The sequence below is a fragment of the Periplaneta americana genome, chromosome 1 (assembly GCF_040183065.1).
Source record: "Periplaneta americana isolate PAMFEO1 chromosome 1, P.americana_PAMFEO1_priV1, whole genome shotgun sequence".
Taxonomy (NCBI): Eukaryota; Metazoa; Arthropoda; class Insecta; order Blattodea; family Blattidae; genus Periplaneta; species Periplaneta americana.
In genome coordinates, this window is record NC_091117.1 from 45,746,733 (window position 1) to 45,768,655 (window position 21,923).

General features: G+C 34.2%; 1 protein-coding gene across 1 annotated transcript in view; it reads right to left on the reverse strand.

Moving 5' to 3' along the window:
• Positions 1-21,923, reverse strand: part of LOC138695029 (uncharacterized) — an 87,097-nt gene that overhangs the window by 62,105 nt on the left and 3,069 nt on the right. Inside the window, exon 2 of the mRNA XM_069819372.1 lies at positions 13,909-15,098. The gene's annotated coding sequence lies outside the window, so the exon portion shown is untranslated. The remainder of the gene's footprint in view (positions 1-13,908; positions 15,099-21,923) is intronic.

The window sequence follows — 21,923 nt, forward strand, 5'->3', positions numbered from 1 at the left end:
CAGAGTGAGAGTCCAAGTTTCACAACCATACAGAAGAACCGGTAATATAACTGTTTTATAAATTCCAACTTTCAGATTTTTGGACAGCAGACTAGATGATAAGAGCTTCTCAACCGAATAATAACACGCATTTGCCATATTTATTCTGCGTTTAATTTCCTCCCAAGTGTCATTTATATTTGTTACTGTTGCTCCAAGATATTTGAATTTTTCCACCTCTTCGAAGGATAAATCTCCAATTTTTATATTTCTATTTCGTACAATATTCTGGTCACGAGACATAATTATATACTTTGTCTTTTCGGGATTTACTTCTAAACCGATCGCTTTACTTGCTTCAAGTAAAATTTCCGTGTTTTCCCTAACCGTTTGTGTATTTTCTCCTAACATATTCACGTCTTCTGCATAGACAAGAAGCTGATGTAACCCGTTCAATTCCAAACCCTCTCTGTTATCCTGAACTTTCCTAATGGCATATTCTGGAGCGAAGTTAAAAAGTAAAGGTGATAGTGCATCTCCCTGCTTTAGCCCGCAGTGAATTGGAAAAGGATCAGACAGAAACTGACCTATACGGACTCTGCTGTATGTTTCACTGAGACACATTTTAATTAATCGAACTAGTTTCTTGGGAATACCAAATTTAATAAGGATATCATATAATACTTCCCTCTTAACCGAGTTATATGCCTTTTTTAAATCTATGAATAACTGATGCACTGTACCCTTATACTCCCATTTTTTCTCCGTTATCTGTCGAATACAAAAAATCTAATCAATAGTCGATCTATTACGCCGAAAACCGCACTGATGATCCCCAATAATTTCATCTACGTACGGAGTTAATCTTCTCAAAAGAATACTGGACAAAATTTTGTACGACGTCAACAAAAGTGATATTCCTCGAAAGTTACAACAGTTGGTTTTGTCCCCCTTTTTAAAAATAGGTACAATTATGGACTCATTCCATTGTTCTGGTACAATTTCCTTTTCCCAAATAACAAGTACAAGTTTATAAATTTCGCTATATAATGCACTTCCACCCTCTTGTATTAATTCTGCTGGAATTGTCCTTAACAGAATGAATTATGAATAATAATAATAACAATAATAATAATAATAAATAAACATATGAAAATGGTAGACTACATTTCTCATGTAAAATGTATTAAGTTTCTTTCATTATGTTCGAAAAGGTATGGTGTATGAATTGAACAACAGGAAGGTAGTGCCTGAGTTTATAATATGTAATATGTTTTCATATCAAAAATGACAACCATTTATTTTAATATAATTTTGACGTAGAAGTTTTGAACTTACGTCTATTGACCATAAAATATTGTACGAAGAATTTAATACGCAACGATGAGTCCTTTAAATGCCCCAAATGTCAATGTCAATAAGTGTTCTGCTACAAATATCTAGAACCGAACAGCGCTCTGAGCGGCGGAATTGCGTCTCTACATTTACACGGCGAGAGTTTAGAGAAGAGAGGGCTAGAAATTATAGCTGAGTATAGCTCGTGCGGAACCTGGTGAAACTTTGAGGGAGAGAACAGTATTTTGGTGTGGGATCGACTACCGACCGATGTTATGTGCCGAGACGCAAGCCAGACTGAACAAGCGTTACCCCTTCCACTCTTAACCACCCGTAGAACTGGTTTCTCGATCAAGGTCAAGCTTCACCAGGTTCCGTTCGAACTATGTCACCGTGTAAACGGTTTTGAGAGTTGGTATCTCGTTGACTCTAATTAGATATTAGAGAGACTAAATAGAGCGGCCTTGAAAATTGCTTTCGCCGTGTAAACACCCTGGACATAGAACTCGCATATGCTCTCAACTCTCATTATAGCTACTCTAATTTATTCAACTCAGTTGAACTTTTTCATAAACTCTCGCGACAGAAGCAGTATAAATGACGGCCAAAAACAATGGAGTGTCGAAGACACGAAGATTGATTGAAGCATATGAATTGGAAAGTTGTTTGTGGAATGTGCTTAACAAAAATTGCAAGAATAAGGACCTTGAGAAATCAGGCATTGTCAAAATTAGCTGAGACTGTTGAGGCGTCTGAATTTGGCTTTTATTTTGTTAATTTATTGTAATTTGGCCGTAATTTTAGCAAGGTCCATTGTTTTAGCTGTTAATTTGTGGGTTTTATTCTTGCTTATTTATTTGCTGGAGGAGGTACAGCGAAAGGTCCATAACCTCCAGTAAGTGCGAACTGTAATAATAATAATAATAATAATAATAATAATAATAATATTATTATTATTATTACTATTATTATCACTATTATGTTATTATTATCACTATTGTTTATTGTTATTGTTATTATTATTATTGTTATTATTATTATTATTGTTATTATTATTATTATTATTATTATTATTACTGTGCTATTATCACCATTCACTTGATGTGGAATATTGTCTATATTCCTTTAATACTATTGATAATTAATCATATTAATAATAATAACGCTCACCTAGTACATTACAAACAAATGACATAACTGGTACAGTGGGGTCTGTACCGGTATCTGTTAACAAGAATATAATTATAATTTAACAAAACGAAATAGGCACAACTATTACACTGTATTAGTAGAACCATTATAAATACAATATAATGAAAGAAGATGAATAATGTTATGTGAAAAATTGTTTTTTTTTTTTTCTTTGAACACTCGGTCTCTTTTGAGGAGCTTAAACGCAATCAGTTATTTTCATCGCAAATTCTGCACACTTTTTTTTTTTTTAAACATTGGAGGTAAATTGGACTTTGGCCCTTGTAGAAAGAATATTTTTTTCCTCTTTAATTTTGGGGGGCACAAAGCACAACTTCTTCTTTTTCTTCTTCTCAAGAACCACTTCTTCAGCTGCATCTGTTGCCTTTCTTTCATCAGGAAGTCTGAACATTGTCTTTATACAGGGTTCCTACAAAAGACCTTTCCGGTTTCGAACACATGTAATTTACGTGCTATGAATCTGAGGTGCATGAAAATAGTACCAATGGAAAGAGAAAATTCAAACGTTTAGTTTCTTGACTTAAAGATGTTCAATGTGTCCCCCCTTAGTAACACGGCATACATCAAGCCTATAGTCAAGTTCCACGTAGATACGCGGATTTTCCGATCTTCAGATTCTAAGGTTTATGTCTCTTCACCTTACCAGAAAGTTGAAAAGTGACGTCGTCAGAAAACACTACGGAACGAATAAATTCATCATCGTTTTCAATTAAAGTCTACATACTTGTGCAAAAATTTCTTCGTAGCACTTTGTCCTCTGGTATTAGGGCTTGCAGCAACCGTAATAGGAATGGATGGAGTCGCAACCGCTTGCGAAGAATCTTGCCTTTAAATCTGTGTACCATTTACGGATTTTAGGCCCACTGGGTGGATCTGCACCAAACTTTGTTCGGTAATGCTTTTGCACATTAATAACCGACTGGTTCACATGAAAATTAAGCTCTTCTGTCGTCTATAGCAGCCATTTCGCCTCAACAATGAAGAAATTTGTTTATATGCACTATTATGAGGCGTGTTATCAAGTAGGGAAACAATGTTAACACAACTAAACTTTTTGAGTTTCTCTTACCATTGTACTATTTTCATGCATCTCTGAGTCATAGAATGTAAATTACATGCGTGCCGACTTGAGCTATAATTTGCACATTTCTGATCAAGACTATCAACTCCGTCCTTCGTGCAATTATAGTATTCTATACGAATAAATAAATAATGACTCACCCAACAATATTAGTAATGCAAGTGCTATGCGCGGTCAGGTTACACAACTGCTGATACACTGCTCAGAAGTTATATGGGTGATGATGTCATAAAAACGCACTGACCAGCCTATTCTTCTCTAAATGCTCTCTCTCAACATTTTCTCTCACTCTAAACTGTCTGCACCATGTAAACGGTCCGGAGAGTAACTTAGAGTTTAGAATTATATAAATCTCATGAGAGCTCTCTAATGGGTTATATTCTGTCACCGTGTAAACACTCCGTTAGAGAGCTCTCATGATTCTTCAGAACTTCGCCGTGCAAACGTAGCATGATTATTACTTTAGACCTTTATTTCAAGAGTTATGCGCAAGCTTGTATAATCTTGTACGCAACAGTTGCGAGAGTTAATGAAAAAGTTCAACTTAGCTGACTAATTTAGAGTAGCTATAATGAGAGCTGACAGTATATGCGAGTTCTCTGTTCGGGGTGTTTACACGGCGAGAGCAGTTTTCAAGGCCGCTCTATTTAGACTCTCTATTTAGATATTAGAGTCAACGAGATACCTGCTCTCACGACCGTTTACACGGTGATACTCAGCTATAATCTCTAGCTCTCTTCTCTAAACTGTCGCCTTGTAAACGTAGCATTAGATTAAGTACCTCTGATTGAGGTTCTGGCTGATATGGCCAAGGGCATCATTGTATATTTACTAACATTCCTAATATTAACCTGCCTATACCTTTGGATTAATGGTTCAGAACTGGAAACACCGTTTGCTATCCCCTTCTACGACTGAAGTTCGATGATATTGCGTAAAATACAAACAAATACATTTACAGGATATAGGAGGGAAGAAAAGTAGTTCATCTATTTACGTAAACTAGGAAATATCACGATTTTGAGTTTGATAATTTTCATTAGGTATTTGTTTAATCAAAATACAGTACAGCATTAACAATGAGTGTTTTTACTCACGAACTGAGCTGTCCATGTAGACGTATTCATTTTGCAGTGTATATTATACTGTCTGCAGCACATTAGCGTGCAAAATAGAGAAAGAAGTTAAATTGAAAAATAATTATAATACGGATATTGAAACACATTTTTTAAAATAGTGGCCGTTCATTTCGATACAGGCTTCCGTTCTGTTGTGCATATTATCGCACTATAGACTATTGTACCTAATTTCAATTACCAGTTTCGTTCTTCGTACTAGTAACTCATGTTGAAATAATTCTGTACCTACTCTATAAAAAGAGTAGGTACCTTACGTACTGTAAATTCAATCTTCACTTCTGCCCGATCCGAAAAGATAAAATTACTCAGACATGCTATCTACTGTCCGTCAAAGTGTTTTGTCGCAGGGTCGTAGAAAGGGAGGAAATCACGTGACAGTTAATTACTTAACGAGGCCCTTTTATTTACGTTATATTAAACAGTTGTATAATATTACATAGGCGTCAAATTCCTAACAGAAATTAATGTTTCGGGAAAAGAGCTAAGACAGCCCAGCCACAAGCCTTTACAGAGGGGCGAGCAGAAGAGGGTTGGGGAAACCGGGATGCGATGTAGGCAATGGACGACAGTACCTGTGCGAAAATATGATTCAATATTGAAAGCTCTTTTGTCTCTGGAAAACGAGAACGTACTTCTGGAATGTACTATACTCACTAACTCAGTACTGTTTACTTTGACTGCAAAGTTCTGTATGGAGTACGGTTGGAAATTTACTAGTATGAGGGGTGGGAGTGAAGTACATTAAAAACTCAGGTAGAATGAAAATTGAAGTAAAAATAAAATGAAGTCCCTCTACAACTATTATCAGGTAGTACATTTCATTTGATGATACGTGTCAGAGGAAGAACAATTGTTTGTATACTTCGAAAGTCGGACTAGTGTAATAAGTTACTAATCGGCGATGTATGCAATGAGGAAAAGAACTGGCCACCCTACCCCATTATCTCCTGTCTTAGTTGCCTCATAAGCGATGCCTTCTTGTCATTTATGAGGTTCGAGCCTGTCTTCAGACAGTTGACTAAACAAAAACAATTAAGGGGATTGGGTAATGATGCTTGTGCTATTAAAGAATATCAGTACAGAAAGTTTAGTTCAATATTTCTGGGCTTTTATTGTTCAGATTTGAAAGAAAATGTCGTTGGTTATATAATAAATCATTCTGAATTCAATGGTATAAAAGACAACTAATTAGTTTCGTACCCAATGCAAACCAAAGGCCCTAACTGATAGCCTGTTTTCCTACTTTGCTAAATGTAACTTACCACATTGTTCAGGTGCACATTACTTGCTATAATCTTCACTCATATGCCTTGTATTTTCTTAAGTTATCAAGTAATGTATATTGTAAATTCTAAAGAAAAATTTAGTTAAATATTGCACACTTAGTGGAATAGGAAAAATAATTGATCTTCTGTTAACATTTTTGCCATTTTATTCAATGCAAATATGTCAGTTATTTTCTTTATTTTCTCGTGTTATGTGAGTGATATTCTGAAACCCGTAGATTTACTTTGTACAACATGGGCACCAGCAGGAAACGCTGTAAAAATTGCATGTAAATTTATTCAGTAGTTTTAGAGAAAAATGCACAACCAGTTTTAAAACTATCAACTTACAGAAGAATGCATTAAAATAATGATGTATGAATTATATTCAGCAGCAAACTTAAAGAGGCCATATAAAGGTCTTATCTGCAGAGATATCACGGATAGTATATAGATAATATATTGCATTGAAGAGGAATAAGGGATATTTCAAAAACTCTTTTCAAACTGAGGTATGTTTATCTTATGATTACTACGGTATTTTGAATTAATATATATGACGTGTATTTTAAGTGAATAACTCTTAGATCTGCCCAAAACTGAAGCTAATTTCATAGGATTCGATATCTGCTTAACGGTTGATAATCAGATCCTTGTTCACGTGGCATTTCATACTCAGAATGACCCATAGCACTGATTCCTAAAGCGCAGGTCATTAGTCATGAATGATCCTATATATTTTAAATTTTTATTAATATTTGTACTAAGTGATCTAAAGAACTTTGTACAAGCTAATCCTATTTTACTCTTATCGTGTGTATCCATTTTCCAATTTTCACATTAATAAATTACTACGTAGACATTGCCATCACTTTGTTTAATTTCGTCTAATGTTTAATTCTTTAGGTTCTCTTTATGATCCTATTAATTTATCTAAGTTTATTCTGCTTTACATTAATGGCATATTGAATAGACTCTTCTATACGACAGATTAAAACCTAGTATACTAAAATTGCTAGAATTGAAAGTTTGTTCGATTACTTCTTCGTTTATAACCGTCTTTCATTATTACACATGGTTTTCCCCCTCTGTGTTAGAGGTTGCAATCTTCAAATTGAATGTCTCCATTACATATTGTGACGGCAGGCCGAATAATCTCGGCGCTTCGTGGAACTTCGTGCGCGTCCGGCAGAAGCGAACTCCCTGGAGCGCTGTGGGCGCGGCGCGGAGGGGAGACGAAACGAAGGTCGCTGCGGCAAGGCGCGACGTAAGGGGAATAGCGGCAGAGAGGGGGAAGTAATGAGGGAAGGAATCAAGAGAAATCGAGAGGCGCCATCTTCTCGGCATCTGGAGATTGATCGCTAAATCGTACTCTCTGGAAACTATGGTTTGGTTATAAACGAAGAGACGCAAGTGAGCTACCAGCAGTTAGTTAGTTGCAGTCGATGCTAGTTTTGGACAGCAAGGAAGTCTTGTATAGCAGTGAAGCCAGCTTCGAGACCGGAGTTCGACTTGAGTTGTGTCCGTAACTGTGGGAGCCGGAAGTCCTGAGTTTGAGTGCAGTGGACCGCAGTTGGGGGACCTGAGTTCGAAGTTCAGTGGATTGTCTCTGAAGGTCTGGAGTTCGAGATACTGTGAACTCGAGTGACTGAGCTAGAAGAACTAGCCGAGGCAAACGAACTGTGAACTGAGAACTGACAGTTCTGATTTGTAAATAGTGCTTTGTGAACTTTAGTTAAGATTAGCAGTATATTGTTGTTCTCAATAATCCAAGTAAATTGTCATTGTCGTCTGTGGAGTGCACTAACGAATACTGTGTTACTGTGTGGAGTGGAAATCCCATTGTTGACGGGAGTATTTACATTCAATAATAGAAAGTGATTATTGTTGTTTTGAATAAAAGTTATATTATTATTTTGTACTAGCCGTACCCATGCGCTCCGCTGCACCCGTTAGAAATAAATATAAAGTAATTACATAATTAAAATAGGACGTTTGATCCAGGAAACAATCATGTTTGATAGAAGGATAAATCGTTTAATATGTTACTTAATTTAAATTGCATCCAAATAATTAAAATACGATCATTTTGGTCCAGAGACACTCATTTGGTGCAATGACAATTCTTTTAAACTGTTTCTTAATTTTTATTACATGCAACCATAGTTTAATAAACATTGACATCATTTAGATTTAATGTGTATATTTTATTTTACTTGTTATAGGTTTCCATTGAATTATGGTAATAACTTAATTTTAACCCTTGTTTTCTACGTATTCAGTAAATGCCGCTTGGCCTACTATGGTTGTGAACCCTTCAAATAACTTAAATTATATTATATAATATTATATAATATTATATTATATTATATTATATTATATTATATTATATTATATTAATCAGAAGTTACTCTAATAACATTATAGCATTATGTCCATCTAGAGAAACTACACTTTCCAATGGTGAAATAATAATTAATTATACAAATCGGTTAATTTAGCTTCCGATATTACTTCATACAAACACAGAAACATTCTCTGTAGGCTATCTTTCATAGCTTACGATTATTGCTGTCCAAGGCCCCTTATAGACGAAGTCATTTGTTTTTTAATTCATTACATGGCCTTAGATGGCAGTTATTTTAATTTTAAAACTCATTTATCTCATTAAATATCAGTCCTATCAAAATTTTTTAAGAAATAAAACTTATCGCAAATTATTTTCAAAGAAACTTCTGTTATGTAACATTTTTCACAGAAATCAATAATAAGCGAGATATTTCGATTTATTTAATTCAGGCCCCCTTATAACCCCCCTTTTAAATAATGTATTTTGAATGCCATATAGCCTAAAATCTAAGTTACAACGAACTTAATTTATATTTCAATTTTCATCGAAATCCATTCATTCATTATCGCGTGAAAAGGTAACAAACATACAGACAGACAGACAAACAAACAAAAATTTCAAAAAAGCGATTTTCGGTTTCAGGGTGGTTAATTATATATGTTAGGACCAATTATTTTTGGGAAATCGAAAATTACCAGAAAAATTTCGGCTACAGATTTATTATTAGTATAGATAAAAGTTCCAATATTAAGGATGCCAATCCCTCTTTGTGATGCATCTTCTATATCGTCGAATATAACCATATCTCCAGCAAACACAATATTTTCAGTAAGAATCTATTCTCAAAAATTCCTCCCATAAAACCTTTTTTCCCTATCACTTTGTAGCTCCATCAATGTAGCCTATATCCAGATAAACAGTACTGGTCAGAGGGCTCATTCCTGTTGAACACCTTGATTTATACATCCTGATTACACAACTTTTAACACTATATCACTTTGGATTTTGGAAAACGTATTATATGTCTTTCACGTTTAAATTTTGTTACCTTTTTAACATGTTTCGGCCTGCTATTGGCCATCATCAGAACTGGTTGTTGCTGGTCTTGGCGCCTTTTGTTTTGTTTCCTGTGGGGGTGTGTTTGTGTAGTGTAATGTGGAGTCAAAACAAATGGCGCCAAGACCAGCAACAACAGTTCTGAGGATGGCCAATAGCAGGCCGAAACATGTTAACAAAGTAACATAAAATTTAACACGTGAAATGCATATAATACGTTTTCCAACCTTGATTTACCTCTTCTCTTTTTGTCTTCCGACCCTCAGCCCATTGTCAATTTCCTTATAAAGCTTTAACATTAACCAAATGTATTGCATACATGGTGGGTGAAAGTGAAATAACCTGCAGATTTTCAGAGCTAATAGCTCATGTTTTATGTAACAAAAAAGTGTAATACCATATTGGTGAAAAGTTCATATTTTCTCAGGAAAATCTGCATTGTATCCCACAATTTGTTCCAAAAATCATATAAAAATGTATTATTATTATTATTATTATTATTATTATTATTATTATTATTATCATTATTTCATTGTAATCTTTGTTCTTCATTTTCTTATTATCTCAGTTATTTAATTTGTACCATAGTTGTTCATTTTATTGAATTGATTGTATCAATGTGCTGGACTTTTATTGACTGATGGCTGTTGTCCAGCACATAAAAACAAATAAATAAATAAAATAAATAAATAAATAAAGTATTGTTATTGTTAACAATAAGAAAATGTTGGCATGGAAAATAGGAGTATTTCCCTTTGAGGTCTCCTAATAATAAATCTGTAGCCGAAATTTTTCTGGTAATTTTCGATTTTCCAAAAATAATTTATTGTTAACATGTATACTTAATCATCCTGAAACCGAAAATCGCTTTTTTGAAATTGTTGTTTGTATGTCTGTCTGTCTGGATGTTTGTTACCTTTTCACGCCATAATGGCTGAACGGATTTCGATGAAAATTGGAATATAAATTAAGTTCGTAGTAACTTAGATTTTAGGCTATATGGCATTCCAAATACTTTATTTAAAAGGGTGGTTATAAGGGGGCCTGAATTAAATAAACCGAAATATCTCGCTTATTATTGATTTTTGTGAAAAATGTTACATAACAAAAGTTTCTTTAAAAATGATTTCCGATAAGTTTTATTCTATGCAAAATTTTTATAGGACTGATATTTAAGTCTGTCTGTCTGTCTGTCTGTCTGTCTGTCTGTCTGGATGTTTGTTACCTTTTCACGCCATAATGGCTAAACGGATTTCGATGAAAATTGGAATAAAAATTAAGTTCGTTGTAACTTAGATTTTAAGCTATATGACATTCCAAATACTTTATTTAAAAGGGGGGTTATGAGGGGGCCTGAATTAAATAAACCGAAATATCTCGCTTATTATTGATTTTTGTGAAAAATGTTACATAACAAAAGTTTCTTTAAAATTGATTTCCGATAAGTTTTATTCTATGCAAAATTTTGATAGGACTGATATTTAAGTCTGTCTGTCTGTCTGTCTGTCTGGATGTTTGTTACCTTTTCACGCCATAATGGCTGAACGGATTTCGATGAAAATTGGAATATAAATTAAGTACGTTGTACCTTAGATTTTAGGCTATATGACATTCCAAATACTTTATTTAAAAGGGGGGTTATAAGGGGGCCTGAATTAAATAAACCGAAATATCTCGCTTATTATTGATTTTTGTGAAAAATGTTACATAACAAAAGTTTCTTTAAAACTGATTTCCGGTAATACATAACAAAAGTTTCTTTAAAAGTGATTTCCGGTAAGTTTTATTCTATGCAAAATTTTGATAGAACTGATATTTAAGTCTGTCTGTCTGTCTGTATGGATGTTTGTTACCTTTTCACGCCATAGTGGCTGAACGGATTTCGATGAAAATTGGAATAAAATTAAGTTCGTTGTAACTTAGATTTTAGGCTATATGACATTCCAAATATTTTATTTAAAAGGGGGGTTATAAGGGGGCCTGAATTAAATAAACCGAAATATCTCGCTTATTATGGATTTTTGTGAAAAATGTTACATAACAAAAGTTTCTTTAAAACTGATTTCCGATAAGTTTTATTCTATGCAAAATTTTGATAGGACTGATATTTAAGTCTGTCTATCTGTCTGTCTGGATGTTTGTTACCTTTTCACGCCATAATGGCTGAACGGATTTCGATGAAAATTGGAATAAAAATTAAGTTCGTTGTAACTTAGATTTTAGGCTATATGACATTCCAAATCTTTATTTAAAAGGTGGGTTATAAGGGGGCCTGAATTAAATAAACCGAAATATCTAGCTTATTATTGATTTTTGTGAAAAATGTTACATAACAAAAGTTTCTTTAAAACTGATTTCCGATAAGTTTTATTCTATGCAAAATTTTGATAGGACTGATATTTAAGTCTGTCTGTCTGTCTGTCTGGATGTTTGTTACCTTTTCACGCCATAATGGCTGAACGGATTTCGATGAAAATTGGAATAAAAATTAAGTTCGTTGTAACTTAGATTTTAGGCTATATGGCATTCCAAATACTTTATTTAAAAGAGGTGTTATAACGGGGCCTGAATTAAATAAACCGAAATATCTCGCTTATTATTGATTTTTGTGAAAAATGTTACATAACAAATGTTTCTTTAAAACTGATTTCCGATAAGTTTTATTCTATGCAAAATTTTTATTGGACTGATATTTAAGTCTGTCTCTGTCTGTCTGTCTGTCTGGATGTTTGTTACCTTTTCACGCCATAATGGCTGAACGGATTTCGATGAAAATTGGAATATAAATTAAGTTCGTTGTAACTTAGATTTTAGGCTGTATGGAATTTAAAATACTTTATTTAAAAGGGGGGGTATTAGGGGGACCTGAATAAATAAACCGAAATATCTCGCTTATTATTGATTTTTGTGAAAAATGTTACATAACAAAAGTTTCTTTGCAAATAATTTTCGATAAGTTTTATTCCAGGCAAAATTTTGATAGGACTGATTTTTAAGGATATACAAGAGTTTTAAAATAACAATACATCACATTTCCACCTCCGCTTCAGATTATAGTGTCGTTGTTCAAAAACGGCCTGCTTGATATACCCACACATTCTAAAGACGCGACATGACCACAAATGTTAAGGCGTGAATAAAATAAACTTAACAAAAAAAATATGTACAGTAAGGTTAACATAAGAATGATCTTCGTACACAACTCTATTAATTTGGAGTGATTTATTAAAGGATGCATTCAAGACTAATTTATAAAAATCTTAAACGATTTATTTTTTCACCAAATGAGTGGTCTCTGAACCAAAATGATAGCATTTTAATTATTTAAATAGAATTTAAATTAAGTAGCATATTAAACGATTTATTCTTCTATCAAACACGAATGTTCCCTGGACCCAATGTTCTATTTTAGTTATGTAATTAATATTTATTTCTAATAAGTGCAGCGGAGCGCACGGGTACAGCTAGGTGTAATAATATAAAACAATATACATAATAATAATAATAATATAAATAATAATAATAATAATAATAATAGTAATAATTCGCAAATGAAGATAAAAATTACATGAAAGATATTTACATCACACGGCACCTCTGCCCTCTTTGTCTCGGTCGCTGATGCTAAATTTGGAAGAAAAAAAAACTTGCGGTCTAATGATCTAATGAAATAAAACTTACACTAGCCTTCTCTGCGGCATATTCTATATTTTATTTGTTTCCTAATAACAAACAACTCCTTTCGTTGAGTTTCCAATTATCATAACATAAAAATTATTTGGGATAAAACCCATATTCAAATGAACATATTCTTGTCATAAAACCGTCGAAAACACACTTTAAATTATCTTCGAAAATGGCGATTAGATTTGATTAAACATTCCATATGTGTCTATAGTGATTAAATGTTCCTTATTAAATTCAGAAGTCGTTTTGATATACGATATTCAAAAGGCAATCTTAAAATCCAGTCCTAATATTGGAAAGAGGTGCTTCGGCCGCCCTCTCAGAAAATGGATATACAATTTCAAGACAGTAGAGTCTGTGTGATTTATCTTGTCTCACTGTGAAAAGAGAGAGAAAGGAGATATGTCTTACTTCGTCTCTATTGTTATGGCAATGGGGTAGTGGAGGGATGCCGTCCATCCATCCAGTGACGGAAGGGACCAATTGATACATTCTGTAGCGCAAAATAAAATTACAAAATATCTCTCTTCGCACTGTGTAGTTCCGTCACTGAGCTTGTCTTTCAAGAAATTGAGTTCCGGTAGCCTGCACAATAACAAGGTTTTGAAAGGAATCCTGAAAATTTACAACCCTTCTATAAACTCCAGCCTCATTTGAAGGGACTTGGTTTTATTGCTACTGAGACAAGATAAACCTTACCAGGTATAGTAGGCCTTAGGACAGGCATGCCAAAACTCTGCACATTGTGCAGTCGCGCACATTGTGCAGTAGTCTCTGTGCGATGTGCACTTTCTATTCCCCTACCTGGAGGGAGTGAATCACCTTGGAGCAGTGACCGGCATGTTCCGTGCTCTTGACGTCATACGACGTAGCCGCCTTGCTCTTTGCTCGGCAATCTCTGCATACTGAGCACAGCGTGGAGAGAAGGTTCAACTGAACAGTGGTGGTACGGCGCCTATGCACTGACAGAGCGCGATCCATTCTTCTGAGGTAGTATGGGAACAGCACAATTACAATACATTTGTACGAAAACAAAACTGTACAACCTTGATAAATCAATGTAACAAAATATTTTGGTTTGTAATCAAATTTAATGTACTTACAATAACATGAAACTCATAATACAGCCACTTGCAGAAGCGTTTGCATATATAAATGAAATTCCGAAACTGCTATAAACATAGAAGGATATAAATAAATACTTTAAGCAGTACTGCAACACTTAGTCTACTCGGAAACTTGAAAACAGTTCAAGGGTTTTTAACACACATTTCTCTACATAATATACAGATTTAACTACATAGGCCTTTTCTTGGTGAGTAGGCCTAGTATGCAAAGTATATTTCAACTTTTGAAACACACCATCACTTTGTGTCACTACTGTGCCCAAGCTAAACGCTTTGTCGAGATTTTTTTTCCTATTTTTTCGCGCACTAATTTTGCAATATTTGAAGTCATAATCTGGCTAACACACAAGCGAAGAATATGTTTCAAGTACAGATCAGACAGGTGGTTTCTATGTTGTGGTTTGCAGATCTTGATACAAGAAAGGAACTGTTCACATACATACGTAGATCCGAATATTAGCAGCAAATCTATGCAATCAAGGGAATCTTGCCTGGGGAAATCTTCTATAAAATGTAGATAGATCCTTTTTGTTTTCAAAGCGGTCTTTCATTTCAATATCATTTTGCAAATCAATGACTTCCAGTTGCAATGATGATGGAACACTGTCAATATTCACTGAAAATGTTGTCGCAAATATGGAAATATCAGATTGAAGATTTGCAAACTCTTGAAATCTGCAATCAAATTCCTGACTCAGTTCTTCTAATATTTGTACATACTTATTCGTGTCTGTAATTGGGTGACAGACTGTAGACAGACTCAACTGCTCGCTCTCCAAAGCTCTTGCGATCTGACTGGCTCTTACGTCACAACTGCAGCATCTGCCGGCCACTGCCTTGGAGGGAACGCGACAGGGCTATACAGACCTGCAACAGCATATCAGCTTTTTTTTAAGTAACGCAGATTCAGTATGGGTACTGATTTGCCTGTGTCTGTGAATGAGTTATAAATAAAGTGAGAAGTTCACAGATAACGAAGTAGAGAAATTACAAATCATATAACATAATTGTTATAATGTTTTCCTCAGCAAAAAAAAAATATTATTTTAAAATGAAAGGCTTTCATCAGCCCAGTAATAGTGTTGTGACAGTTTAGATCAGATTAATAAAGATAAACAGTACTATCACAGCCATCAAAGATTAGACGACTTACGACTTTCATTTCATAAGCTGGTAAGTGATGAGAATATAGTGAGTAATATATGTAAGGCTCTTGAGGTTGTAAGGAGCGAAGAAAGTAACTATTTGCAAGGCGGAAAATTTTTCTGGAAAAATATATAATGGCAAATTTTCTATCTCACGTCACTATATTATGCTAATATACTTACATTAATAAATCTTTAAACCTGACAAATAGAATATCGTCGCTTCACAGCTTGTGAACTACACTTTTAATTTTTTCAGTAATGCTCCCAACTTGTCGATACTTGCTCTCAACGTTTTCCAAATAAACTATATGTGAATTTAAATTCTAAACTTAATTTATATTATTTATTAATATTAATGTTAATATATATTGACATACAGCAAGGAAATTATTTCGGTATAAAAACTTCACAATATCCTAATGCATGTAATTAATTGGGAGTATATTTTCTTCAACATTTGTGTACCAATGGTCCCAATAAATAATAATGCTTGACGAACAATGAAAGAATAAGGTCTAATTAGTACCTACTACATAAAATGAAATACTATGTTCGTTTTTTTTAGTATGTTATTTTACGACGCTTAATCAACAGCTTAAGTTATTTAGCGTCTGAATGAGATGAAGGTGATAATGCCGGTGAAATGAGTCCGGGGTCCAGCACCGAAAATTACCCAGCATTTGCTCATCTTGGGTTGAGGGAAAACCCTGGAAAAAACCTCAACCAAGTAACTTGCCCCGACCGGGCCACCTGGTTTCGCGGCCAGACGCGCTGACCGTTACTCCACAGGTGTGGACTGTTCGTTTTCTATTGTTTCGAAATTACTGCAATATTCTTTTTCTTCAAATACTATATAAAAAATTATATTAATTATGCTTTACAAACCACTACTTTGTCAAGTATAACTGAGTAAGCCTAAAGTTTCTTGTATTACAATTGTCAAATGTATACAGGGACATAATTTTATTTTTACTTCAATTTTTATTGTACCTGAGTTTTTGAATGTACTTCACTCCCACCCCTTCTACTAATGAAGTTTCAACTGTTCTCCAGACAGAATCAAGGCCGCTTACAGTAAACAGCACTGAGTTACTGAGTATAGTACGTTCCAGAAATATGTTCGCGTTTTCCAGTGGCAAGAGAACTTTTAATATAGAATCATATTTTCGCACAGGTACTGTCCGTTTGCCTACGTTGCATCCCGATTTCCCCCACCTGCTTCTGTACTGCCCTCTGTAAAAGCAGGGCTGTCTTAGCTCTTTTCTGAAAACATTAGTTTCTGTTAGGAATTGGACGTTTACGTAATATTATACAACTGTTTAAAATAACTTAAATAAAAGGGCCTCGTTAAGTAATTAACTGTCACGTGATTTCCCTCCTTTCTACGATCCTGCGGCATAACCACTTGGACGGACAGTAGATAACATGTCTGAGTAATTTTATCTGGGCAGGGCATGTAGCACGTATGGGCGAATCCAGAAATGCATATAGAGTGTTAGTTGGGAGACCGGAGGGAAAAAGACCTTTAGGAAGGCCGAGACGTAGATGGGAGGATAATATTAAAATGGATTTGAGGGAGGTGGGGTATGATGATAGAGACTGGCTTAATCTTGCACAGGATAGGGACCGATGGCGGGCTTATGTGAGGGCGGCAATGAACCTTCGGGTTCCTTAAAAGCCATTTGTAAGTAAGTAAGTAAGAGTAATTTTATCTATGCGGGTCGGGCAGAAGTGAAGATTGAATTTACATTACATAAGGTACTCTTTTATAGAGTAGGTACAGAATTATTTCAACATGAGTTACTAGTACGAAGGACGAAACTGGTAATTGGAATTGGATGCAATAGTCTATAGTGCGATAATATGCACAAAAGAACTGAAGCCTGTAGGTTATCGAAATGAATGGCTACCATCTTCAAAAATGTGTTTAAATATCCATTTTATGATTATTTTTCATTTGAACTTCATTATTCTCTATATTCTACGCTAATGTGCTGTAGACAGTATAATATACAGTGCATAATGAATACGTTCGCATGGATAGCTCAGTTCGTGAGTAAAAACACTTATTCTTAATACAGTACTGCATTTTGATTAAATAAAAATCCTAATGAAAATTATGGAACTCAAAATCGCGATATTTCCTAGTTTACGTAAATGGATGAACTCCTTTTCTTCCCTCCTATACATAGTAAAGTGATTTGTTTGTATATTACGCCAGTATCATCGAACTCCAGTCGTGGAAAGAGGTAGCAAACGGTGTTGATCCAAAGGTAGAGCCAGGTTAATATTAAAAATGTTAGTAAAAATAAAATGATGTCCCTGTACAATGATAACAAACGTGATTTTTTCCTTCTGCTAAGTTTGTTTATAATGTCCAAAAGCCTATTTAATCCAACCCTAGCAGCGCAGAATAGATTATTGTACACCTCTCCAGCTAAGAACTGCTTAGAGCAACCCTTGTATGATGCAGTCTGCACAGACCAGCGATCCGCGCACATAACTGCACATTTAGAGTCTGTTTTCTGGCCTTAGAACTTATGACCTATTATCTCATGAGATTATTATTATTATTATTATTATTATTATTATTATTATTATTATTATTATTATTATTATTATGCTTAGTGAACAAGCACGCTATGAAATTGTCAATGTGCCATGTCTCATTTTTGCTTTTTCTCAATTTGTAGATACTTGTAAGCTTAATACTATTAAACTGGCCGTACAAGTTGTGTTTCTCCCTTGTATGACTATTTACTAATATCACAGTCTACTATATACAGTCGCGAAGCTTGAGGTGTTTTTTTGCAAATCTCGTGATAAAGCGCTCCAAGCGGTTAGCAACTAGAAACAATAGACTGTCCATGGTCGACTTTGGACTGTGTCGTATTTCTTTCGAGTGCTAGCTCGTATTTCACATTGATGCTTGTGAAATGTTCGTTATTGGTTACAATGAAAATGTTAATGGCTAAAATATAATAATTGGAATAATAATATGGGACAAGAAGGAGACGTTTGTAGTGCTATAAATTGTAGCAACAGTAAGAGAAAGAGGCCAGAGTTATCCTTTTTCTGATTTCCGAAAGATTCAGAAAGCTTCCTGGGTTTCCACAAGAATGCTGTGCAAAAACAAAACTGTTAATTTGAAGTTCTTTGTGACTGTTAGAATAAATTATATCCTTAAATTTCACAATGAAATGTTTCAGTCTAACCGAAAGGACATTAGATACCGGTTAAAGTTCTGTCACTTAGGCTGCTAAATTTCCAGAGAAGTATAACTTAGGTCTACTTTTTTTTCAGAGGATATATTTTTAATTGTAGCTATTAATTTTGTTATTATTTTTATGTGTTATTTTACTAAAGACGTAGAAAAATTAAGTTTGTTTTAATGAAATTTATTGATCACGTTTTATTTTCAATTCTGGTGGGATTATTATTGCTTAGGCCTACTTTTTTCTTCAAAGGATATGTTTTTAATTATAGCTGTTAATTTTGTTGTTATTTTTATTTGTTGCATTACTAGAGACGTAGAAAAAGTCTGTTACAATAAAATTTATTGATCACGTTTAATTTCCAATTCTGGTGTGATTATTATTGCTTAACCTCATCCCACTTTGTTAACTACGTAAGCCTACACTACAAGTACCGGTACACGTAAGTTACTCCATTAATTCATATTTCCATTATTATTGTTGTAAAGAGAAATGCAAATTAATATTTATTGGTTTCATAGTTAATTATCGCTATAATCTTGAATGAGTGAAGCTATTATAGTAAATTTCAGTTCGTTTTGCACAAACAAAAATTATATAAACTTATTTCTTGCAGGTATCTTCGAGTTTATGGTGGAATTTAATATACTTCATTAAAATAATAGATTAACTTTATGCATTTAATATTTCAATAATGGAAGGAAGGTGTTAATTTTTCCAAAAGAACACGACAACGAAAGTGTAACATATTTTGTCGGCTGCTAGGAGAGAGATCTGCGATGATGATGATGCGATAGTAGCGATCCTAGTGGTGGGCAACTACCCATGTTTGCATTTTTACTACATATTGAGCTTCGCGACTGTATATAGTAGACTGTGCTAATATGTTAAGTAGGTTGTGTTGCTCTTTCGTTTTCATTTGGGTCAGTGTTTTCGCCTGGTATAATCTTGGCTATAGGAAATAGATACGTAGAGACAATGTGAACTGAGAGGTATAATAACGCGATGACGTCATTAGTACACTCGATTCCGACGGCAATACCGCAATACATGTGTGTAACATAATGAGAGCGAAAAATGGCGTATTAAAATAATTGCGGAAGGAGACGTATTAGTTGTAAAGTTGTGGAAATCTCTGAGTAAGTGAAGACTGGTGGTGGGGAGAGCATGTTGATTTTTGGGGAGAGCATGTTGATAATGTTACGGGTAGAGCATGGAGGGCACTTCACTTTATTATGAGAATCTTGAGAAAGGCTAGCCCCAAATTGAGGGAAATAGCATACCTAACTTTAGTGTGACCGTTAATGGAATACGGAACTACATGTTGGGATCCCTATAGAATATATCAGGTAAATTCCTTAGAAAGAATCCCGTATAGGGCAGCTAAATTTGTTAAAGGTAAAAGAGAAGATGGAAACGATACGATAAAAGAACTTAAATGGCAAACATTGGAAAACAGACGTAGGAAAACTAGAATAACATCATTGTATAGAGCACATCTAGGTCAGAAAGCATGGGTAGACATAACGGCTCGGTTAGAAAAGCCAATGTACTATGGTAGGAACGATCATGATTTTAAAATCAAATGTAGGAAACAGAAAACGGATGTAGGTAAATTCTCATTTTTAAATAGAACTATAAATGATTGGAAATACCTACCTGCAGCGGTCTTTGAGGGCTGTCCTTCCTTAAGGAGATTCCAGAAGAATTTAAAAAGTTGTGTATAAAGTGAAAATTAAAATTAAGGTGACATTTAACATTTAATTTTTTAAGATGACATGTATTTTATTTAGCCTGACGTGTTACTCCCTTGGTTTGAATTGTAAATTATTTAAAAATAGCGTGTAAGAAGGCCTTAGACTAGAAATGTTTAGCTGAAATGTAGTTCCGTTTATAAGTATGCATAAGGGTGTAATTATCTGTCTTATTTGAACTGTTGTATCAGTGAAGCGAGTTGAGTCAGTGAAGTTATGGTTTTACAGTGCAGTGAATAATTCCGATCAGTGATAATTTATAGCGTCAATGAAATGTGTTCTATAGTGTCAGTGAAATGTGTGCTAAAGTGTCAGTGAAATGCGTCATAGTGCCACTACAGTGAGTGACATGAGAGTAAAGTGAAAGACTATTGAAACTTATGTATGACCTATTCATAATTATGTAGGTTGTAATGCAAAATTAGTTTATTTTATGTTTTATTATTAATTGTAATTATTGTGTTAAATTGTATTGTGTATTCTTATTGTATTGTGTATATAATTTTATTGTGTATTGTATAATTGTATTGTGTATTGTATGTTTACTGTGTATTGTTTATATTGTGTATACCACTGCCACCGGGTGCTTGCCCACTTGCAGTGTACATACATACATACATACATACTTAAATAACCGTGTAAAGCAGCGCATAATCATGCTGCAACTGTTAAATAAAATTAGAAAATGTTAAGCTTAGTAGGGAAGAAAGGATAAAAATGGAAAGAGTCGGAATTGTTAATTGGAAAATATATTTGAGAGTCACCAGCAGATAAAATAGTGCTGGATGGCACGGACTTGAGTGAAACTAAAAATTGTTTGATTCTGTGGTCACACTTCCGACTTGACAGCTTACAGATAAGTGGGAGCAATGTTGAAATGTTGTCCATCTTGTGTAAGCGAGCGCGCTGCCGATAGAGCGCAGTAACGAACAGTTGATATGAACGCATAGCCTACATTAATAACCAATTTGTTGAATACTATACATAAAATTAGTGTACATTATTATTTTATTAGTATATTATTATTATTATTATTATTATTATTATTATTAGTAGTAGTAGTAGTAGTAGTAGTAGTAGTAGTAGAAGTAGTAGTAGTAGTAGTAGTACCGGTATTCTTCAATGTAGGCTACTGTAATATTGTTAGAAAAGCGTTGAAAGAACTATAAATGTAAAAGCAAGTTTAACTTAATACGATACCTTTACTTTTATGAGTGCCAGTATTCCTCCATGTAATCTATATTATATATATAATTTGAAATGGTAATGGAAATCACGGGAAAACGGCTGAACGGATTTTAATGAGTGACCCTTCATTTTCATGCCTGGCATTCAAAGTTTTTCGGAAAAATAGTAGTTTTCAGTGAAATGTCAATTTTCCTACATAATTTTCCTATTTTCCAAAATCCATCTGTTGTCAGTTCTGAGAACTAATTTTATTGAATCACGGCCGACTTGATTGAATTTCAGAACAAAACAAAACACAAACTACAATAAACAATAAGCTATTACACGAAGGCCATGATCTGCAGGATTGCCGACATATTTAGAGCTCAAATTCAATTTGTTATTAAA